Source organism: Macaca nemestrina, chromosome 9, assembly GCF_043159975.1.
Source record: "Macaca nemestrina isolate mMacNem1 chromosome 9, mMacNem.hap1, whole genome shotgun sequence".
NCBI lineage: Eukaryota > Metazoa > Chordata > Mammalia > Primates > Cercopithecidae > Macaca > Macaca nemestrina.
The window spans coordinates 22,320,052-22,342,614 of record NC_092133.1 but is presented as its reverse complement, the minus strand read 5'-3'; the positions used below and the strand labels follow the sequence as shown (position 1 = coordinate 22,342,614).

Below are 22,563 nucleotides of genomic sequence, written 5' to 3'. Positions count from 1 at the left end.
CCAGTTGGTCTGGTCCTGACTGTTCCAGACTCCTCTAGCCATATGAGTCATCTCGCTCAAATGCTATGGAATGAGAAGAGCTTTTTTCTCTGTTCCCTTTCTGAATTCCCAACTCACAGAATCTGTGAGAGTCATATAATTATTATTGTCTGCCACTAAACTTTGGTGTGATTTATTATGCAGCAATAGAGAACTGGAACAATGCTGTATCATTTAATTTCTTGCTCCTTATTTCTGAAACATATCAAAGGCGTAAGAGCCCAAGTGTTTTACTTGAAGAGAAGAGGTCTGACCACAGAAATTTCTTGGAGGAGGTTAGAGCAGAGTCCTTTGCTTGGCTCATGGATGGATAAGGAGATGTGCCCATCCAGAGGGATTGCAAAGTACCAAAGGAGAGGAGAGAGTCTCTATATTGTGGGCAAAGGCCAGTGATATGGTTTGGTTTTGTGTCCCCACCCAAATCTCATCTCCATTTGTAATCCCCACATGTTGAGTGAAGGACCTGGTGGGAGGTGACTGGATCATGAGGGTGGTTTCCCTCGATGCTGTTCTCATGATAATGAGTGAGTTTTTGTGAGATCTGATGGTTTAACAGTGTGGCATTTCCACCCCACCCTCTGCCACCATGTAAGACATGCCTTGGTTCCTTAGCCCTCCCCAGCTGTGCAGAACTGAGTCAATTAAACCTCTGTTTTTATAAATTACTCAGTCTCTGGTAGTTCTTTATAGCAGTGTGAAAATGGACTAATACTAGCATTGAACCAGGAAAGGCTTAGTGCTACCTTCAACTTCAGATTCAGTGTGATGCTGAGGAGGAGGAGAATGGGTTTTTGGGTGAATGGTGGCCTTAGCAGAGAAATCCTTTAATGTAGGAGTGAGAGGGACAGTTCATGGTAGGAAACCTGGCATTAAGATTTTGTTGGGGCATAAGTAGTGTGGGCAGAGGTTTTGATCCTGAACAGAAAAGAGATGATAAGGACAGTAAGCCAAGACCTTCCTTATCAGGAACCTGGGACATTTGTTCCTGAACTGGTGGACCCATCACTTTGTATATCTTTAGTTTTTTTTCACAGTGACTTAAATGTCCTTCTTAAGTATAATGACTTCCAGTGTCACTGTTGAGAGTCTACTATTCTCAGATATGAAAGCATCCTCTTCTGAATTTCTTGGAACATTAAATGGGCATCTCAGTATTTTAGGCTTGATGGTATGCAGCCATTCCTACAGGAGAGCTGAATGTGCTAGGCTTTCCTTGATTGCTGAATGTTCTAGAAATCTTGTGAAACAAATATATTCTCTCTGGATTTCAGAGTAGGGATTTATTCTTGAGTTGTTTGATGGGATAGTTTGTCTTTGAACAGACATTCGATTAGACAAAGGGCATGGGTAAGTTGGTTCTATTATGTTGACTTGGCCAATATTTAATTGAGAAGCTTTTATTCTATGTTAGGCATTGTGCCAGACTCTGCCTTAAAAAAAGAAGTGGTTTGAATCTTAGTTTAACCATTACATCATAGACATTTTAAAATATTTCTTTAAGCTTTGCTTGCTCATTTGTTTGTAATACCCTTTTATAGATTTGGTGTAAAGATCACTTGAAATCAAAGGAGAATAAATGGCGTAGGATTCATGAAACGCTTTCACATTTCTTAACTCATCAGGGTCAGGGTGATATCTTATTCAGTCATTTATTAATTCAATAAACCTTTATTGCAGCCTACCTTGTACCTAGCACAGAGTAGAAGCTCAGTTGACATTTACTAAATGAATGAATGAATACAAGAGTAATAATTACTATTATTTACCTGTAAGATTTTACTCCATAGCTTGCAGTCCTAACAGGGTGATATGTTTTGACTCTGTGTCCCTAACCAAATCTTATCTTGTAGCTCTCATAATTCACATGTGTTGTGGGAGGGACCTGGTGGGAGATGATTGAATCATGGGGGTGTGTCTTTCTTGTGCTGTTCTTGTGGTAGTGAATGGTCTCCGATGGTCTTAAAAATGGGAGTTTCTCTGCAAAAGCACTCTCTCATTGCCTGCTGCCATCCATTTAAGACGTAACTTGCTCTTCCTTGCCTTCCACCCTGATTGTGAGGCTTCCCCAGCCAGGTGGAACTGTAAGTCCAATTAAACCACTTTCCTTTGTAAATTGCCTAGTCTCAGGTATGTCTTTATCAGCAGTGTGAAAACAAACTAATACATGGGGTTACCCAATTTCTCAGTTATATCCCTGTTGAGGGTTTTCCAGTTGGAATAGGGGCCAGTTTGAGATTTCCCTGATGTTGTTGCAGTGCTGAGGTGAGTGAAATGATTGGGCACCGTGATGCCTTCCTGTATTGTCAGGGTTCTTCAGAGAGATGGAACCAATAGGATATATCTATCTATATCTAGATATAGATACATAGACATATAGATGTAGATATATAGATATATAGGTGTGTGTGCATACATACATGTATAGACATGTATACACACCTGTATACATACCTATATGCACACCTGTATACATACCTGTATACATGTGTGATTGCATATACACATATGTATACACATGTGCATGCACGCATGTATACATGCATGTATACACGTATGCACATACGCATGGATACGCACACATGTATGTGTACACATGCATACATGCATGTGTGCATGTATGTATATGTACACACAGTCATATAGATGTAGATGTATGAGAGGGGATTTATTAGGGAAGTTGGCTCGTGTGATTATGGAGGCTGAGGAGTCTCATGATGGTCTGTCTGCAAGCTGAGGACCCTGAAATGCTGATAGCATGGCTCAGTCCAAGTCCAAAGGCCTAAGAACCAAGAAAGCCAATGGTGTAACTCTCAGTCTAAGGCCAGAGTCCCTGAGAACCCAGTAATGGGGCAGGGGCACTGATGTAAGAATAGAAAGGGGACATATATTGGGGAAGGAAAAGAGAAGGTGGGAGTTTTGCTCAAGGGAGTGTGTGATTCAGGTAATCTTGAAGTTGGCTGATGCCCTGGGTCCCTCAGCGATCTGGGTAAACATTGGCCCAAAGGTAGCTAAAACCATTCCTTTGGATTTTTGAGAGACTGATATAGTTGGAGTTGTGTCCCCACCCAAATCTCATCTTGAATTGTAATCGCCATAATCCCCATGTGTCAAAGGAGAGACCAGGTGGAGGTAATTGAATCATGAGGGCGGTTTCTCCCATGCTGTTCTCATGATAGTGATTATGTTCTCATGAGATCTGATGGTTTTATAACGAGCTTATCCTTCCTGCTGCCTTGTGAAGAATGTGCCTTGCTTCCCTTTTGCTTTCTGCCATGATTGTAAGTTTCCTGAGGTGTTCCCTGCAATGCTGAACTGTGAGTCAATTAAACCTCTTTCTTTTACAAATTACAGTCTTGGGCAGTTCTTTATAGCAGTGTGAAGACGGACTAATACAGAGCCCCATGCCTTCCTTCTGCAGGCTTCCCTCTGCTGTGCAGCCTCTGTTCCCAAACATACAGACTCATCTTGGTGCCTGCAAATTCCCATTTTTACCATGTGCCCTCGATGGAGGTGCTGGCTTCTGGCCTGTTCTGAGCATTCTAGAGCATCACAGGTAGAATATCTCACAGTGTCATGTACCAAGGCCCTGCCACTCCCTGGTTGCGTCCACCTCTGCATCACTGCTCAATACCCCTTCCAAAGCCCATACTCTGACCAAGTTAACTTCCCTGCTGCTCCCACCTCTGCATGAGGGAGTTAGGCCTCTAATTGAAATTCCTCTCTTGTAGAAAATAGCCCCACAGTCTGCCTTCCCCTAGCTCCCCTTGTGAATCTGGAAAATGTAATCATCTCCAGAACTGGGATTAGTCAAATCAAGAGGGAGATTTGGTGTCATTGAGTACAGCTCTATGCTAGTAATAGCAACTTCTGTCTTTCCTTTTTAATCCCTGGAGCATGGTGGGCCCCAGGAAAGCCACTGTACTCCACCCCCAGGCTTCACTGAGCACCTCCTCTGGGCCAAGCTCCAGGGACACAGAAGTTAAGACAGAGACACACATCTCAAGTGAGTTAATATTGCAGACCCCAGAGCACCACTTCCAGGGGTCCCTGCAAGCCTGAGAAGCTTGCCCCAGAATCTTCTGCCACCTCCTCCCCATGTGGTTGCCCCCCCTTTGCTGGGCAGACATGGCTAAAGAAATCTCCAGCTGGGGCCAGGAGGGCCTCATAGTCATCAAAGGCCTCAAGTTTAGACATTGTTGTTATTGCCACCCTTTCACCCTTTCATGCAGTCCCTGAGTGCCTCTGATAAGATTGAAAAAAAAAAATCATATGATATTAAACTGTATCTCTTTATCAGATGACAGTTTGTGAAATTTAAGCATTTAAAATATGTTATAATTGTGTAACAATGATACAGCTTTTCTTCATTTTTCAACATTCTGGGGGCCACAAACAAAACAAAACAAAAAATAGATGTGGATTAGTCCTCTCGTCTCTGAAAGACCCTGGTAAGTGGCAGCCTCTGTGTGTTCAGAGGCTTAAGAGGAGCCTAAGAAGGTTTCAGGGCAAGTAATTTGCTTTAAGTTAATCTGCTCAGTGATTGTGCCTACAGCAGCCACAATAGCGAAGGCAGATCTAGTGTATCTGAAATGAAGTTTGTAAGGGCTCATAGGGGTATCAAAAAGGCTGAACGGTGGGCAAGTAGTGCTTTGATATGATTTTTGGCTATCACCATGGCAGCCCCTTCAGGGACTGCTGGAAATGAAAGCCAAGCTGGAAGAATGTGGGGGAGAAGTGGTCAGTTCCTGTTGCCTGGGTCTGGCTTGAGAACAGAGACATGACTGCCCTTTAATGGCCCTTCCGCCCAGGCTGTCGTGTTCTTGTAGTCTTGACCAGTGGTCCCCTTGTTGTTGTAATTTCTGCTTTAAGAGGCCACTCTGCAACCTTGTTTTTTTGTTCCCTTTCAAGTTTTGCAAGCTGTACCAACCCACCATTGCAAAATCATTTACACACTTTGCCTTCTATCTGCAAATAAAAAAAAATGCCTGATGGGAAAAGTAGGATGGTAAATGATCTGGTCCTCTCAGTGTGACCAAAAGAGGAATTAATAAAACCCTAAAAGTTTGCACGTTGACAGAGCCAATGGTGAAATAGATACCACCAAGCAGAGGCAGCTACATGTTAGTTACCCCATTATTAACGCTCTCCCATCAAAAAGTACATCCTACCAACAGTACATCACTTTTAGTGATACCAGGAAGAAAAATTGATTAAAAAAAATCATGTCCAAGTTTTTCTAAAGGGAAGAGTGTACAAGTGTCTACTGAAATTGCCCTTTCTTCCAATATGTGCTGGCCACTGCTCAAACGGACATGTGCCTTCCCGTTGGAGTTGGCAGTGATGATGCCTCTGCCCCACTCTGCTAGGGGTTCCCTTGGGGCAGTGGCTGCATCTATTTCTTTATATCCACAGTGCCTAGCACAGTTCCCGGAGTTTGGTAAGCACTCGCTTCCATGTTTGTGGATTGGATGAGTGACTAGAAGGAAGACATGAATGCATGCTGTTTAGGGCAAAAGAAAGCATGACCTGCTCCTCATTTCTCCAAAGCTGTCTCCTCATTTTTCCAATGAGGTCATTTAAGTCGAACATTCAGCAGATGCTACTTGATCAAGTTTTTTGTGGTTGTTGAACAGATGTAGAGCTGTACTCAATGGCGTCAGTCAGCTTTCCTGGGAGATAATGCAGAACAATGAGCATGTGTGTTTCCTTTGAAGTGTATAACCAATGGCTTCATTAGTCATGGGCGTTTGAAGCCTGACCCGGAACAGTCTTGGAAGTTAATTTGTTTCTGCAGAACATTTGAGAGTTTACTACATGTCAAGTACTCTTCTAAGCATTCTGGCCACAAATGCTTATTTCATCCTTGTGTTTGTATGAGGTAGAATCTAATGTTATTCTCAGTGGTACCAATGAGGCTAAGATATTTGTACCAGCTGACAGGTTTTGTAAATGGCACAGCTGGGATTCAAACCAACTTATGGTGTCTCAAAACCTCAGGCTGTGCTGGAAAGAGCTATTATGCCACGAAATATACTATGACATTCCCATCAAAGATGGCAAGTGAGTGGAATAGAGAGAGGCTTGTTAGTGTGTGGTCCTGGGGGTTCTGAGGTTCTGGGAGGGCTTTGTTCATTGATTGAACTTAGTAAGTAAAGTGCAAATAATGGTGAGCCTTCTGGGATAGACCACATTGGTTGAAAAAGGGGAATTCTAGGGTGAAGCAGGCAAAGTGAAAGTTTAAGAGGACTCATCAAATGAAAAAATCAGATCCCGGGAAGAACACTAGGTAATATTAAGGTCTGGAAGGGATGCCTGAGGTCATCTAGTTCAGTGGTTCCTAGACATTTTGGTTTCATAGGCCAAAGAAATATCTGGGCTGAGTGAGTTGACAACTTTTTGTTTGGTAGGTAAGTATATTTTTACAAAGCAACCGTTGACTAGTACCAGCATTTCTTAAATAGAAATATACTTTAACAATAAAAAAAATAGAAAAGGGTAGAGATTCAGAATAAAACAGTCTCTATTTAGAAAAGACAGTTGGAAACTTTACGTTGGCATTTAAAAAGAAATGATACTCAGTATCTCCTCGGTTCTAAGGTGCTCTGTTATAAAGCATATCATCAATTCAAATGACAGTCACCTTTTAAATCTAGATAGTTGAAGATGCATCCTGATTTTAGAAACATTAAAGTATGTTTTGGATTTTCTGTATTTGAAAAAAAAATGACATATTTTCTTAATACTTGGAAATTATATGACATGTATGTATTTTCTTGATGTAGGTGTGCTGTGTATGGGGGGGCAGGTGGTGGGTGTTCTGTGTTCATTGATGTGCTGGGAAAGTGGATCTTGAATGCCAACTTATTTAGGTACCTTGTTGAAATCCAGATTCACACAGGAATGGTTTGGAATGTTCTGAGTGATGCGCAGCAGCCACAAGCCTCCCTCCAGTCCGTCTGTCCTTCCCTTGCAGGTGTGTAGAGGGGGTGTCTGTGCAGGACTTCTGGACTGCGGGAAAGGTCTGTGGAGGTGGGGACTGTGTTGCTCACAGTCCCGCTGGCCAGCACGGCATAGTCAGAAACTGATCTTAGATACCATTGACCAGGGACTTATTTTATTTTAATTGATTAATTAGTGTCTTAATAGCCAGAATGGGCCATGGGAGCCACACATTCAGTCTAATCCCCTTTTATCAATACAGAAGGTGAGGCTAGAGAGCCTCACTGAGGCCTGTGGTGACCCAGAGCGTGCTTGGTTGGTCATCCTGGTTCTTTTTAACCATCTCGCGCAGTCACTGTACTGAAAATATTTGTGTTTCAGGTCCAGGAGGCAACTTTCTGTGGGTGCACTTTTTTGTTTCCCAGGGGATGGGTACTGCTATACTTTCCACACAAACACATCCATAACTGAAGACAGACCCAAATATTCCTGGGAACCAGGCAGGCAGAGGACAGGAGGTGACCAGGTCACACATGTCTATCGAAGCCACCACCTTCTTCTGAGCTCTGGCCTATTGCTGCCAAGAGGAAAACGGGGCCCCCTGTGTTCTCAGAACTTCCAGTCATTTAAGGGAAATAGTAAGTCCAGATTTGAAATGAAATTTCTCACTTTTTAAATTTTGGCAATTCAAAAAAATAAAAACACACACACACACAAAACAAAAGCATTGTGCAAACCAAACAAAACCTGTCTGATTTGATGCCTGATTTGACGTCTCCTTCCAATGTGCACCCTCTGTTCTAAAGAATCATTGAGAGTTGTGGTCTTGACCTTCTGAAGTTTGGCTTGTAGAAGGCTTTGGAGGAGTAAATTGCATTTAGCCATACGGCAGAAGATTGTCATGCCATTATTTAAGAACAGTTTACAATGATGACAAAATAGGTAAGGCATGATTAGTGGATAAAGCAGGATACAGCATTTTTGATATACCACAGTCCCCAGCCGTACAAAACTGTACCTTAGAGACCTATGACAAGTGGTCAGAAGTTATTATGTAACTCTTTTCCTCCTTCTTCGTACTCTAAACTTTCCAAGTTGCCCATAATAAATATGTGTTCCTTTTTAAACAAGAAAGAAAATAAATAAAAACGTTCATTTATAGTTATGCCACTCTTAGGAACGTATCCTAAGATGACTGAATAAATATACAAAGGATTTTATGCACAAAGTTACTCTGGTGATTTTATTTATAATAGTGAAAAATTGGTAGCATGTCTAATAATTGGGCAATATTTGAGTAATATATGGAATAATTATACAATGGTGTATTTTGCAATCATTGTTTCGATATTAAGTAATCAAATAGAGTAATGATTATAATATAAAGTGACAAAATAGGACATAAAATTGCATAAGCACTTGGATTAAAATTGAGCTTAAAACACCTCATGCATAGGAAAAAGGCTAAAGAAAAATGCCAGAATGTATGATAATAAGGTTTGTGACTGGCTGTTAGGCTCATGGGTAACATTTTGTTTTTGGAATTTTACTTTCTTTGGTCTTTTCCAGATTTTCTTTAGTAAGTGTAATTCTTCCAAAAAAGAAAAGAAAAAAAAAAAGGATGTTGCCATTAACTCACCTTAGATACACACTAACATACTAAATACACAAAAAGTTATCTGTCTGATACAACTACAGATGTTTTTTCTAATGTGATTATATACTTTATTCTCTAGAAATATACTTCAAATCATTACCTTTATTCCTTGACTGCCAGGAAGCTCAGAGTTCAATTTATTGTTTATCAAAGTAATTATATTTGCCATGGGTTTTGATTAATTTGTGTTTCTTCTCTCTTCTGATTTTAAAAGTTATATATAATGATCTAAATATTATTTTTTTCTATTTATATGATGCTATTATTTTATTACAAACTACTTCAAATTCTCTTGCAAAGTGGGTTGTCAATTTTAATAAAGAATAAGTCTACAATCTTTTTTCCCATGATTTTACAGCAGTGAGGGAAGTGTTAAACTGTTAAATCTCTATATAAATATGTATAAATATGTGTATCAGTCTGTATACATCTGTATGTATATACATATGTAAGAATTCTTGAATACTTATGAATCTTTGATAATCCAAATGTGTTGACTACTTTTCTTTTTCTACTTTAAAAAATTTTTTTAATAGCTTGGGCCCTTAGAAATCATAGACGGTATTAATGAGAGACTTCAACTCTTCAGTATTTAAAATAAGCTTTACAGAAATAGTCTAAAGTCAGTGGATAAATATTCAAACTAAAATTTTTCTTTGCTTTTGACTTTACAACTCAGTGTGGTAACACTTTTTTTTTTTTTTTTGAGACAGAGTCTTGCTGTGTCGCCCAGGCTGGAGCACAGTGGTGCAATCTCAGCTCACTGCAAGCTCCGCCTCCCGAGTTTACACTATTCTCCTGCCTCAGCCTCCCGAGTAGCTGGGACTACAGGTGCCCGCCACCTCGCCCGGCTAGTTTTTTTGTATTTTTTTAGTAGAGACGGGGATTCACCATGTTAGCTGGGATGGCCTCGATCTCCTGACCTCGTGATCCACCCGTCTCGGCCTCCCAAAGTGTTGGGATTACAGGCTTGAGCCACTGTGCTCGGCCAGCAACACTTTTATCTCACACTGAGTAGATCGTTTACTTTGAATTCAGAAATTTTTTTTATGCATAAAATCCCAGAAAGTAAATTATTAATTTATAATTACATTATATTCTGAAATTGAAACTCTCAAAGCCTACTGTTTAGGGAGGGAAGAAATGGAAGGGTCTTGTTGCAGTGAAGAGATTGGGCATGTGGGTGTGTGCTCTGCCTCTGGTCATTGTGGGGGTAGCTGGTGATATCACAGAATGTGTTCCTCCTTGGTGGCTCTTACTGAAGCTGCTTCGATTATCAGTCTAAATTGAAATCATTTTTATTTTAAATGCTGCAGCAGTTTTGTCCCTTAATCTAATGGAACTCCCCATTTTTGAGATTTTTTATTCTGCCTTCCTCCTGTTTTCTTACTCCTCAGTGTTGCCAATGGTGTTGGAGCTATTATTAATACATTAGGCCGATGCATCCCATTCATTAGCATGAGGGCCCGGGGCTGGAGGAGAGCATGATGTTGGCCATGTGCATTAGCCATTGGCTAAGAGACTGCATCAGCTTCCACTCTTCTTTCTAAGGAGCAGCTGTCATTGGACTGAACAACGGCCTCCTCATCCCAGGACTCTCTTTAGCGGGAAGAGCACTGGACATAGATTTGGATAGGTTCAATTTGAGCCCTGGCTTGGCATATAATGACGCTGTGACCTTGGGAAAGACTTGCAACCTCTCAGCCCCAGTTTCCTTATTAGTAAAAGCAGAACAATATTTGATCTTGTAACATCATTGGACCATTGTGAAAATTCAACCAAAATATATACCAACTGTAAAGTGCTGTAGAATGATAGTAGGCATGTATTTGTCTTCCCAGACCCACCCTCCTTGCTTTAGGGATAGCATTACCCTTCTTCTGGGGCAGTTGCCTTGCCTTGTTCCTCATTCTCACCTGGGCTCAATGGGACCTGACATCTTAGAAGACAATCTTACCCTTTTGAGCACAGTAATTGGTCTAAATTAAATTTTACCTGCATCCGTTTTTACATCTATGCTGTGTGAAAAACCACCCCACAACTTAGTGACTTAAAACAGTAATGACGTTATTTTCATGATTCTTTGGTTACTGGGTGGTTCTTGTGATGCTTTCAGATGTGTTCCCTTATGTTGCTGCAGTCAACTGATGGCTTGAGTGGGGCTAGAGCATCTGGGATGGCCTCACTGACATATTTAGGGCCTTGGTATTGGTCTGGGCCTCTCTTTCCATGTAAGTTCACTCTGGGCTCCTGTCACACAGTGGAAGCACACCATCATAGCAAAAATGGAAGCACGAGGCCTCTTAGGCTGAGGGTTAGATGTCAAAAAACATGACTTCTATTATATTTTGGTTAAAATAAAGCACAAGGTCAGCTCAGATTTAAGACAAAGGGGAATATACTGCACCTCTTGATGGAGGGAGTAGCAAAATCACATTTCAAAAAGTCACATGTATGGACACAGAAGGAATTACTACATTAATATTCGCAAATAATCTGCCATATTACTAATGCTGGAAAGCTTTTGGGCCAAGATGCATTAGCAGCCCTTGTTCCAGCCTTGTGGAAGGAGTTGGTGTGCAGTAGAAGATAATGCAACTGACTTCTGGAGAGAATCAGGGACAAGTGCTAGAGAGCTCTGAATCAGCTTTTAAAGCAGCTCTGTGCCTGCTCTTACTGCAGTTTGAATTATGCCAGCAAGTTATCCTGCGCCTTCTCCCATAATCTAGCTTAGGTTTGATTTCTGTCACATGCTCTCCAGGAGTAAGCTCAATATATGCTTATTACTTTTCCCTTTGTTTGACTTTCCTGGAGAATGGACGACAGGATTGGGAGTAGAGATCTATGAGTTTTAAATTAATTATGTAGACTGGCACAGCAGCCCTGTCTTTCTCCGTCTCATCCTCAGCCAGCTCAAAACTGAATAGGCTGGCAACTTTCTTGCTATCATTATTCACTCTTATTCTGAGGGTAGAAATGACTATGAGCTTCCAGTATGCAGCATCTTGTGAAAGATCAGAACTTGAATGACAGCATCAGAAGAACATGAGGGTATGCACGTGCAAGTTCCTTCATTTCTTCTCAAGAATGATTTTAAAGTTTGCACTAGGAGAAGCTCCTGAAACATCTGTTAGCAGTTTGGTAGAATCTACAGTCTTGTTACAATCTTAGATTAATTTATTATGGCAATGAATACATCAGACTTGATCTCCAAGGGCTCTCTGTAAATCAATTCTAAACCCTCATTCTCTGGGGTCATCTTTTTGGGATAAATGGGATCAAGAGAGGTTGTTAGTCTTTTGAGACTGTAGACTTTAAAATCTTGAAATTCAGTGCTTCAGAAATAAAAAGCAAACTCTAAAATCTTTAATAATCAAAAGAGGAGATGATAATCATTTTCTGCAGTTAGCCATTCAGGCTGTCACCCATGCCTTTTATCTTTAGATTTCTCTAGTTTTATGTAGAATGTCATTATGCAATTATCTTAGAAAACTTCTTCCCAAGAATTTGACTTTTCAGTATTCTGTCATTTAATTCTCTAATTGCATTATTTTCCCAAAGCATTTCTTTAGTCCAACTCACAATAAATATTTCTTAGGGTAGGTCCTACACGCACTCTTGGAATGTGCTCCTTTTGTTGGAAGAAAAGAGAGAATTTGGCCTGGATTAGGGTCACCAAAGATCCAGTGTAGTGGAGATGATGCTGATGCTGAGGCCACCTCTTGGCTTGGCCTTTGGGAAGCCCTTTTCTGGGTGCCCTTCTCTTAGGAAGACAGAGGAAAATGGTCATGTAGGATATTTTATATTCCCATTTATAAGCCTTTTCTTGTAAACACTTTTTTTCTATGCTACTTCCTGCTGGATTAGTAGAGACAAAAGGTGGTAGGGGAAGACATGTAGTGGCTGAGTTTAATCCCTGAAATCAGACAGACTCAAGTTTGAATTCTAATTTTGTCTTTTACTGTTCATACAACAATAAGCAAGTTGCTTAGCTTCTCGGATCCAATTTCTTCATCTGTAAAGTGAGGATAATACCTCCTAGGCTTGTTGTAAGAATTAAATGACAAAATATAAGTATCCGGCACTGTGCCTGGAATATAGTAAGTGTTCAATAAATGTTATCTGTTATTATTACAGTATTTGTATAACTTAACTAACTGCAATTTAATTTATCTAAAGAGGTTGGAATACTGTTGTCCTAGTCAATGTGGGCTGCTCTAACAAAGTACCATAGACTGGGCAGCTTAAAAACAACAGAACTTTATTTCTTACAGCTCTGGAGACTGGAAGTTGAATCAGGATACCAGCATACTCAGGTCCTGGTGAGGGCCCTCTTCTGGGCTGTAGAATGAGGACTCCTTGGATCCTCACATGGTGGAAAGCAGGTAAGAGAGTTCTCTGGGGTCCTTTTTGTAAGCATGATCTGATTACCTTCCAAAGGCCCCTATCCCAATACCATCACATTGAAGGTTTGGATTTCAACATTTGAATTTTGGGGCATGTAAATGCTTCATACATTGCAGCAGTCATGGGGCAGAAGAATCACCTTGGATTTTAAGTGTAATTCCTAAATCTTAAGGCAGCCTCTCCTTTCCCAGAGTGGGCTGCAGTGTGACTTTCAGAAGCAGTGTATTTGCAGGGCCTTCACATGGAGAAACTGAAGACAATTGCCCTAATGTTGAGATTTAATCCTGGAGAAAAGTATGTCTAAATATCTTAAAGAGTAAATGGCACTTGAGAAAGGCCCAGCCATTTTTTACTTTAAATCAAAATAAACAGGGATATTTATGGGTTCCTGTTTAGGTATCTGGAGTCACCTGAATTGGTCTTCATGCTGGCTAAACATCTAGATTCTTATGATGACTATTTAAGAGCAAATAAAACTTCTCTGTCTTCTGAAGTAAGTGTCTAAAAGGTTTTTATGGGAAGTATAACAGTGCTTCTGGAGTTTGCAGCTAACTTTGAGAATGTCTCTGGAAAGGAAATACCATGTTCTGTGGAGCCCAGTTGGGCCCAACATTATCACATGCCCAAGAACTGGGTAAGCATATTATCCCAGTTTTCCTGGAATAGTTCCAACCAACATCATTGTCCCAACATCACTTATTAATAGTACTTCATTTTACTCAAAAGCGTCCTGGTTTAGGTGACAAATTATATGGTCACCCTGTCTAAAACTTCATGTTCTATCTTTATTTTATTTTAAAAATTTAAAATATTTAGGGATGGGCATGGTGGCTCACACCTGTAATCCCAGCACTTTGGGAGGGTGGGCAGATCACTTGAGGCCAGAAGTTTGAGATCAGCCTGGCCAACATAGTGAAACCAGATTTCTACTAAAAATACAAAACATTAGCTGGGCATCGGGGGTGCTCACTTGTAATCCTAGCGAGTCAGGAGGCTGAAGTAAGAGAATCTCTTGAACCTGGGAGGCGGAGGTTGCAGTGAGCTGAGATTGTGCCACTGCACTCCAGCCTGGGCAACAGAGCGAGACTTTGTCTCAAAAAAATAAAATATTTATTTGTAATAGACCAAATTATTATTATCACAATAACATTCTCAGCTCTTAGTGATAGAAAAATGTTCCTCTGTTTCAATGAAGTGGAGTTTGTCCTTTTATGAGACACTGCAGACAATGAGAAATATGTAAGTCTTTGGGTTTCCCTTTTTGCTGTGGCTGCCAGGAAGCTCAAGGCTAATTTGGAGCTCAATTACAGGATCATCCATAGCTTCAGATTTCTAAAGCAAATTATTCCCTTACCTGCCATTGTTACTTGGTTTGTGTTTCAATTTTTATTGTGAGATCATTTTCCTAAGGACGATTTCAAATTATTTTTAAAAATAAGTAGAATATAAAAATGGAAAAGGTTGTGAATATTTTAGTTTTAGCATCTAAAGCCAATGAACTGACCAAACACAAGGTATTTCTTGTGGATATCTAGAGATCCCTCTTCTTCATGGTCACACTTGATAATGATGTGATGGTTAATTCTGGTGCTGTGGTAGGGTACATCATTTGGCCCTAATGCCTTATGCCTCCCTCTATTCATGACTTTTGCCAGATAACTTTGTAGTGCCCACCACTGGGTGTGGGACGATTGTCTTGGCTCACTCATTCTTGGACTGGTTGATTGTTTCTCTGGGCATTGACAAAACTGAACAGTAAAAGCTACAGCCTTGGAAATCTTGACTGTGTTTAGCTGTGAGGAAGGGATTTCTCCTCTTTCAGAGAACCACAGCAGCCTGTCTGGAATGTCTACCACAGGAAAGGATCTTAGCAGCAGTGGGCAAGTACTGGACTGCATAGGTCTGGTTTCCAACAAGGACTTCTTGTGGCAACAAGAAGCCATGAAAAATAGTGGCTCAAATAGATTTCAGTGGTCGGCATTTAGATAAAGACTCTATGAAGATCATCTTAGTGTATAAAGAAGAGCTGGTACCATTCCTACTGAAACTATTTCAAAAAATTCAGAAAAAGGGAATCCTCCCTATTCATTCTATGAGGACAGCATCATCCTGATAGCAAAACCTGGCAGAGACACAGCAAAAAAGAAAACTACAGGGCAACATCCTTGATGAACATAGATGCAAAAATCCTAACAAAATACTAGCAAAATTAATCTAGCAGCACATCAAAAAACTAATCCACCATGATCAAGTAAGCTATATGCCTGGTGTTCAAGGTTGGTTCAATGTATGCAAATTGATAAATGTGATTCACCACATAAATAGAACTTAAGGACCACATGATCATCTCAATAGATGCAGAAAAGGCTTTTGATAAAATTCAACACCCCTTCATGTTAAAACCTGCAACAAGCTAGACACTGAAGAAACATACCTCAAAGTAATTAAGAGCCATATGTCAAAAATCCACAGCTGACATCATATTGAATGGGCAAAAGCTAGAGAACCCCTTGAGAACCAGAACAAGACAAAGATGCCCTCTCTTACCACTCTTATTTAATATACTACTGGCAGTCCTAGCCAGAGCAATCAGGCAAGAGAAAGAAATGAAAGGCATCTAAATAGGAAGAGAAGAAGTCAAGCTATCTGCTTGCAGATGATATGATTCTATACATAGGAAACCCTGTAGTCTCTGCCCAAAAGCTCCTAAATCTGATAAACAACTTTAGCAAAGTTTCAGGAACAAAATTAGTGTACAAAAATCAGTAGCATTTCTATACACCAACAACATCCACGTTGAAAGACAAATCAAGAATGTAATCCCATTCACAATAGCCACAAATTGAATAAAATACCTAGGAATGCAGCTAACCAAGGATATGAAAGACTTCTACAATGAGAATTACAAAATGATGCTGCTCAAAAAAATCAGAGATGATAAAAACAAATAGTAAAACATTTCATGCTCAGGGATAGAAGAATCAATATTAGTTAAAATGGCCATACTGCCCAAAGCAATTTATAGATTAAATGCTATTCCTATCAAACTACAAATGACATTCTTCACAGAATTAGAAAAAAAAGATTATAAAATTCATATGAAACCAGAAAAAGAGCTCGAATAGCCAAGGTAATCTTAAGCAAAAAGAACAAAGCTGGAGGCATTACATTACTAGACTTCAAACTATACTGCAGGGCTACAATAACCACAACAGCATGGCACTTATACGAAAACAGGCACATAGACTAATGGATCAGAATAGAGAGCCCAGAGATAATGCTGCACACTTACAACCATCTGACTTTCAACAAAACTGACAAAAATAAGCAATGGGGAGAGGACTCCTTATTCAATAAATGGTGCTGGGATAACTAGTTAACTATGTATGCAGAAAATAGAAACTGGCCCACTTCCTTACACTACATACAAAAATCAAGTCAAGATGAATTAAAGACTTAAATGTAAAACCTAAAACTATAAAAACCCTGGAAGATAACTTAGAAAATACCATTCTGAGCATATAGGGCTATGCAAAGATTTCATGATGAAGACTTCAAAAGCAATTGCAATAAAAAACAAAAATTGACAAATGGGAGTTAATTAAACTAAGGAGTGTCTACACAGCAAAATAAACTATCAACAGAGTAAACAGACAACTTACAGAATGGGAGAAAATGTTTACAGGCTATGCATCCGACAAAGGTCTAGTATCCAGAATTTATAAGAAACCTAAACAAATTTACAAGCAAAAACAACCCCATTAAAAAGTGGGCAGAGGACATGAACAGATACTTTTCAAAAGAAGACATATACATGACTAACAAGCATATAAAAAAATGCTCAATATCGCCAATTATTATAGAAATGCAAATTGAAACCACAATGAGTTACCATCTCACACCAGTCAGAATGGCTGTTTATTTTTTTCTTTCATCTTTTTGTTTTTTAACTTTTACTTTAGATTCAGGGGTACACATGCAGGGTTGTTATACAGGTAAACCCGTGTCATGGGGGTTTGTTGTACAGATTATTTCATCACCCAGGTACTAAACCTAATACCCAATAGTTATTTTTTCTGCCCCTCTCCTTCCTCCCACCCTTCATCCTCAAGTAGGCTCCGGTGTCTGTTGTTCCCTTCTTTGTGTTAATGAGTTCTCATCATTTAGCTTCCATTTGTAAGTGAGAACATGCAGTATTTGGTTTTCTGTTCTTGTGTTAATTTCCTAAGGATAATGGCCTCCAGCTCTATCCATGTTCCTGCAAAAGACATGATCTTGTTGTTTTTTTATGGCTGCATAGTATTCTATGGTGCATATGCACCACATTTTCTTTATCCAATGTGTCATTGGTGAGCATATAGGTTAATTCTATGCCTTTGCTATTGTGAATAGTGCTGCAATGAACATTCATGTGCATGTGTCTTTATAGCAGAGCAATTTATATTACTCTGTAAAATTACAACATCCGTAATTTTTGGACTTTAATAATAGCTATCATTTTAATAGCCATTCTATTATTAAAAAGTCAAAAAATGACAGATGCTGGCGAGGTTGTGAAGAAAAGGGACTTCTTATACACTACTGGTGGGAGTGTAAATTCATTCAGCCATTGTGGAAAGCAGTTAGGTGATTTCTCAAAGAACTTAGAACTACCATTGACCAAACGATCCCATTACTGGGTATATACCCAGAGGAGTATAAATCATTCTGCCATAAAGACATGTCACTGCAGCACGGTTCACAATAACAAAGACGTGGAATCAATCTAAATACCATCAACAATAGACTGGATAAAGAAAATGTTTTGTAGTATGTATACACCATGGAATACTATATAGCCATAAAAAGAATGAGATCATGTCCTTTGCAGCAACATGGATGGATCTGGAGGCCATTATCCTTAGCAAACTAACACAGGAACAGAAAACCAAATACTGCATGTTCTCACTTAGGAGTGGAAGCTAAACTCTGAGTATGCATGGACACCAAGAGGGGTACAATAGACACCAGGGCCTACATCAGGGTGGACGGTGGAAGGAGGGTGAGGATTGAAAAACTGCCTATCAGGTACTATGCTTATTACCTGAGTGATGAAATAATCTTTATACCAAACCCCCACGAGATGCAATTTACCTGTATAACAAACCTGCACATGTACCCCTGAGCCTAAAACAAAGGTTAAAAACAAACAATTTGAGAACTACAAAAAAAAGGAAGATCATCTTTGGGTTGTGTGAACGCCAAGGAGGTACATCTTAATGGAAGAAGACATGCACATCTTATCTCCTATTAATAAGACAGGTAGGGGATCAAATTGTTAATTGTAAAAATGAGAGCCACGTGATACCTGCCTGCTTGTGGAGCAGTTCAGTCGTCACTTTCGATGTGGAGGGAATGTGCCTCTCCGTTTATGATATGGACTGGAGACTAGATGGGGTCCATAAGGAGGTGTTTTAGGAAAGGGGTGACCTCTGACTTCCTATTTAGGGTCCTAAGTTGAGAATGCATGTAATCCAGATCCAGGTGACATTTATGAAGGTGCCCAGCCTGCTGTGCTGAGTTGCACAATAAGTTGCAGTGGCTGGAGCTGCCTAATGAGGCATGAGATGGACTGTAATGCAAAGCGGGAGACAGTAACAAATTAGTCACGCAGATGGCTTTGAAAGGTGAGCTGCAGCCATACAAACTCACAGCCTGAATTTCTGGCCAGAAGTGTTGTGTTGCAAAGCAGTTGCCTTCCATGCATTCTTTAAAAAAGAAAAAAGAAACAGTTATCCCCTAGAGGGCATTTCAGATTCCTACTTCTTGTTTCCCTTGCCAGAAAATAGAGATACAGAGGAAAAATTCCCTGGGAGGAAAATATAATTTGAGGGGTGATCGTTGTTTATTTGCTTCATTTAAAATTCAGCAAAACCAAGACTAATCCAGCTCTTCCCTGTCCTCCAGCAAATTTGCTTTCTTCCTATTGCTGCATCAATTTCCCCTTGTTTTCCTTCTGAAGTAGAGAAAGCAGTAACTTCGCTTTCGTTTTTTTGCTGTCTTACACTTTGCGCCGACATCAATCACGCGCTCGACGGAACATTTATTTTACCAGTTTTCTCTGAGCTGAGCATCTTCTTTTTCTTTTCTTTTTTTAGTTTAATGGCATCTCAAAGCCATTTTGAATTTATCTACTCCGACATAAACTGAACACTGGAAAAGCTGCTCTTTGGTAATCTGTTAAGAACAGCAGATATCTATGCCCAGTATCTAGTTTCTTAAAGAAACATTTCTCTATAATTCGAATGTCTGACGTCAATTCCAGGCCCCTTGGAGAGCATCCCTAGCTATAATAATCATTAATGGAGAAAAATTGGCATGCAAATACAATACTGAAGCACCATGAAACCAAATGTATCTCTAAGGTTGCACTTACTGATCAACAACAACCATAACAACAAACAGCTTTTGTGCAATATCAGTTTCCTTGAGCAAGGAAGGAGGCTGTGTGTAGTAGTTAATTTCCCTCTTGCTCTACTGTTTACTAAATGAGTGACCTTGGACAAATTCCTTAGCCTTTCTTGTGCCTAAAGTATAATGGAGGAGCCACTAACGATGGTTCACATTTATTGGGCTCTTTACTGAGTGTCGGGCTGTGTTTCAAGCTCTTTATCTTTAACTTACTAATTCTCCCAACAACACCTGAATTATGTGTAATTGCATCCATCCCCATTTTACCAAAGGAAAAACTAAGGGACAAAAAACGCTAACTTATCTAGTGACACAGTGCTGGAAAGCAGTAGCACCAGGGTCTCAGGTCAGGAGGTTGACTCTGGGGCTATGCTCTTTACCTCCACACTGGACTGCGTTGATGATCATAATAATATATACCTTATTGGATTGTTGGGAGGAGTTAAAGAGACTGGTTCACTAAACCACACAGCACTATGTCCAGCATTTGGCACAAGCTCATTAAATGTTCACCAGTGTTGTTAAGGCTAAATCACTCAAACTCCTAAAGAATGACCGATTGCCCAAATTTAAACTTGAACTTTTGATCTTGAGGTTAGCTCAAATGCCTCTGGTTATATTGCTATCCTTTAGAAAAATAATTTTGGAATAAAATTAGAATTACCTAATGTAATCCCAACATCATGGCAACTGGTATGAACAAGAGTAGGATGACTATCAAGGTTAGTTCGTGAGCAATGGTCAGTTTCTGGACCACTTTGTGACTCTCAGGAAGTGGACGTCTACTTCTCTTCCCAATATTTGAACTCATGCCCACCCCTCCTTTGCCCTGTTTGTCTTGATAGTCCTTTCTACTCTATTCATGGTGTCTACTTCACATTGGTGGAGTGCTGGAAATCATACTTTATTTCATTTTGTCCTCTGGTGTTCTTTTCGCAAGGAAGCACTGCAGCCCCAGCAGAGAAGTAATATTTAATTTGTTTTTATTAACAAAGTCAAGTCATATGCAAACGAATTTGTTCAAGAGCTGTTTAATTAGAAAAGGGTTTTTTTCCTTCCGTTAGGTGATTCCCTGATGGAGGAAGATCTCAAAAATGTACCACACTTCTATTAAATGTCCCAAATGTTAGATTTAGGAGTGTCTCCATTTTGGAATGAAAATTGCAATTTGGGTTTGGCATAATTCCACACAAGTGAGACTTTCTGAATGAGATAGAAGATTAGAGCTGAAGGGACTTTTGAGGTCAGTTGTTCTAACTTCCTTAATATGGCAGGCATGAAAACTGAGGCACATGTGTTCTGAGAAGATTCCTCACCAATGTTGGTCTCTGGCCTTGTTAGTCTTAAGGAAGCAACCTAAAGGTTTATTAATATGATGCAGTTTGCCATCTTCATTTTTTCTCTCTCTCTTCCTCTGTTTTTCTCTCTCTCTCTCTTCGTGTGTGTGTGTGTGCAGGTATTTCAGGCTATTGGTACTTGATGAACAGGATGAATTTATTATTAACATGTCTTAAAAGTGTTGTTATTACAGAAACTCTATGTAGGCAACAATGATTGCCTTATGTGCCTAGCACTCCTGGGCTCTATTTCTCCTGACTGCTGGTCCTCTCATCCCCCAGCCACCCATAATTCTCCCATTTTATCTGCATAATTCCCACAGGAGTTGTCATTTTCTTAGCTGGTTGCATCCTTCCATGCATAGCTTATTGATCTCGTGGTGGACACATGACCAAAGTTAGTCCTGTAAATTATTTCCTTGGGACTTTTGGTGCTAAGACTAGAAAGAACAACAAAGTAGGGTCTCTTGAAGTTAGAACTATATGTAAAACATTTGGATGCCATTGGTTTCATGTAGTCCATCAGGTGCAGAAAGTTGATCTGAAGGAAATAGAAACTGAGACATACAGAGGGAAGCAAAAAGTGGAGATGGTCATGAGGATGTAGGATTCTAACTCTGGAATGTCTTAGGTCCTAGCTGCATTCCTGTTCTTCTGTCATGTAGCTCACTGCCTGTGGATTCCTTGAGGCAGCCAATCCTATCCTTTTGGCTTGATTTAATTTAACAACACTGTGAACAAAATATTACTAAAACTCCCAGAGAAGCAAGGGTGAGTGTCATTTTATCCAGTGTGCACCAGCTAGGCCAGATGCTGTAATAGAAGTATTGAGGGGACAGGGAAAAAAACCCCCAGAAGAAATAGCCTTTGAATGATGTAGAACAGGCATTTAGCCAGCTCAGCACAGAAGATATCTTAATGCTTACCCAAGAAAGAGGATTAGAGCCCCACTCCACCCCACTAGTACAGGATAGAGGGCATTCAAAGGCATCTCCAGAGGAATGTGATGTCTCTGGATGTGCAGGCACAGTTCCTTACAGCAAATCCTTATTTCTCATAAAATTCCAAAGAAAATCCTTTGTGTGTTGCTCAGGAGTGTTGTCCATAGTGGATGGGTCCCACATTGTTGCTGTCATTCTCTGAATTTCCACATTAGGCCAACCGCATAAGCATACATTTATACCAAAATATTGTGCCTGAACAAGGCTAGTGGATGTTTGGAAAAGTGCTTCTATGTAAAGATTGATTTTAAGCTTAATTCCCAAACCCAGCTTGCTCATTTCTAGATCTTCAATACCTACATAATCAGTGTAGGTCACAAGTCTCAGAAAGATTCTGAGAACCATAGAATTTAAGACTTTTTTCTTCCTAAAGCAACTTCAGTCCAACTCTTCTACTGAATTTCCCTCTATATCAAAGCTGACAGAGTGGAGATTTATTCATTCATCCAGTTTCTGCCCCTTCCTGGGGATATGCAGGAATCTGGGAGACTTAGTGCTTTTGGTTGAGGGTGGATCCGCTAATCTGGATCCATCGGGCTCACTCTTGATTTCCTTATTGTCCCAGCTTGCCTAACTCCCTGAGGCCCCATAGCTTGTAATTTCTAGGCCAGGTCAAGGGTTCAGGAAGTCTTGTAAAGCTGAGATTCTAGGATGTTAGAACCAACCTCCTTAGACCACAGGACCTTTCCCCCTCTGAAGTCTTACCAGTTCCACCAGGAAGCAGCAGGAGGGG

General features: G+C 40.1%; 1 long non-coding RNA gene across 1 annotated transcript in view; it reads left to right on the top strand.

Moving 5' to 3' along the window:
- Positions 1 to 22,563, top strand: part of LOC139356192 (uncharacterized) — a 221,733-nt gene that overhangs the window by 160,557 nt on the left and 38,613 nt on the right. The window contains exon 3 of the long non-coding RNA XR_011607646.1: positions 12,910 to 13,020. This is a non-coding gene — a long non-coding RNA (uncharacterized lncRNA). The remainder of the gene's footprint in view (positions 1 to 12,909; positions 13,021 to 22,563) is intronic.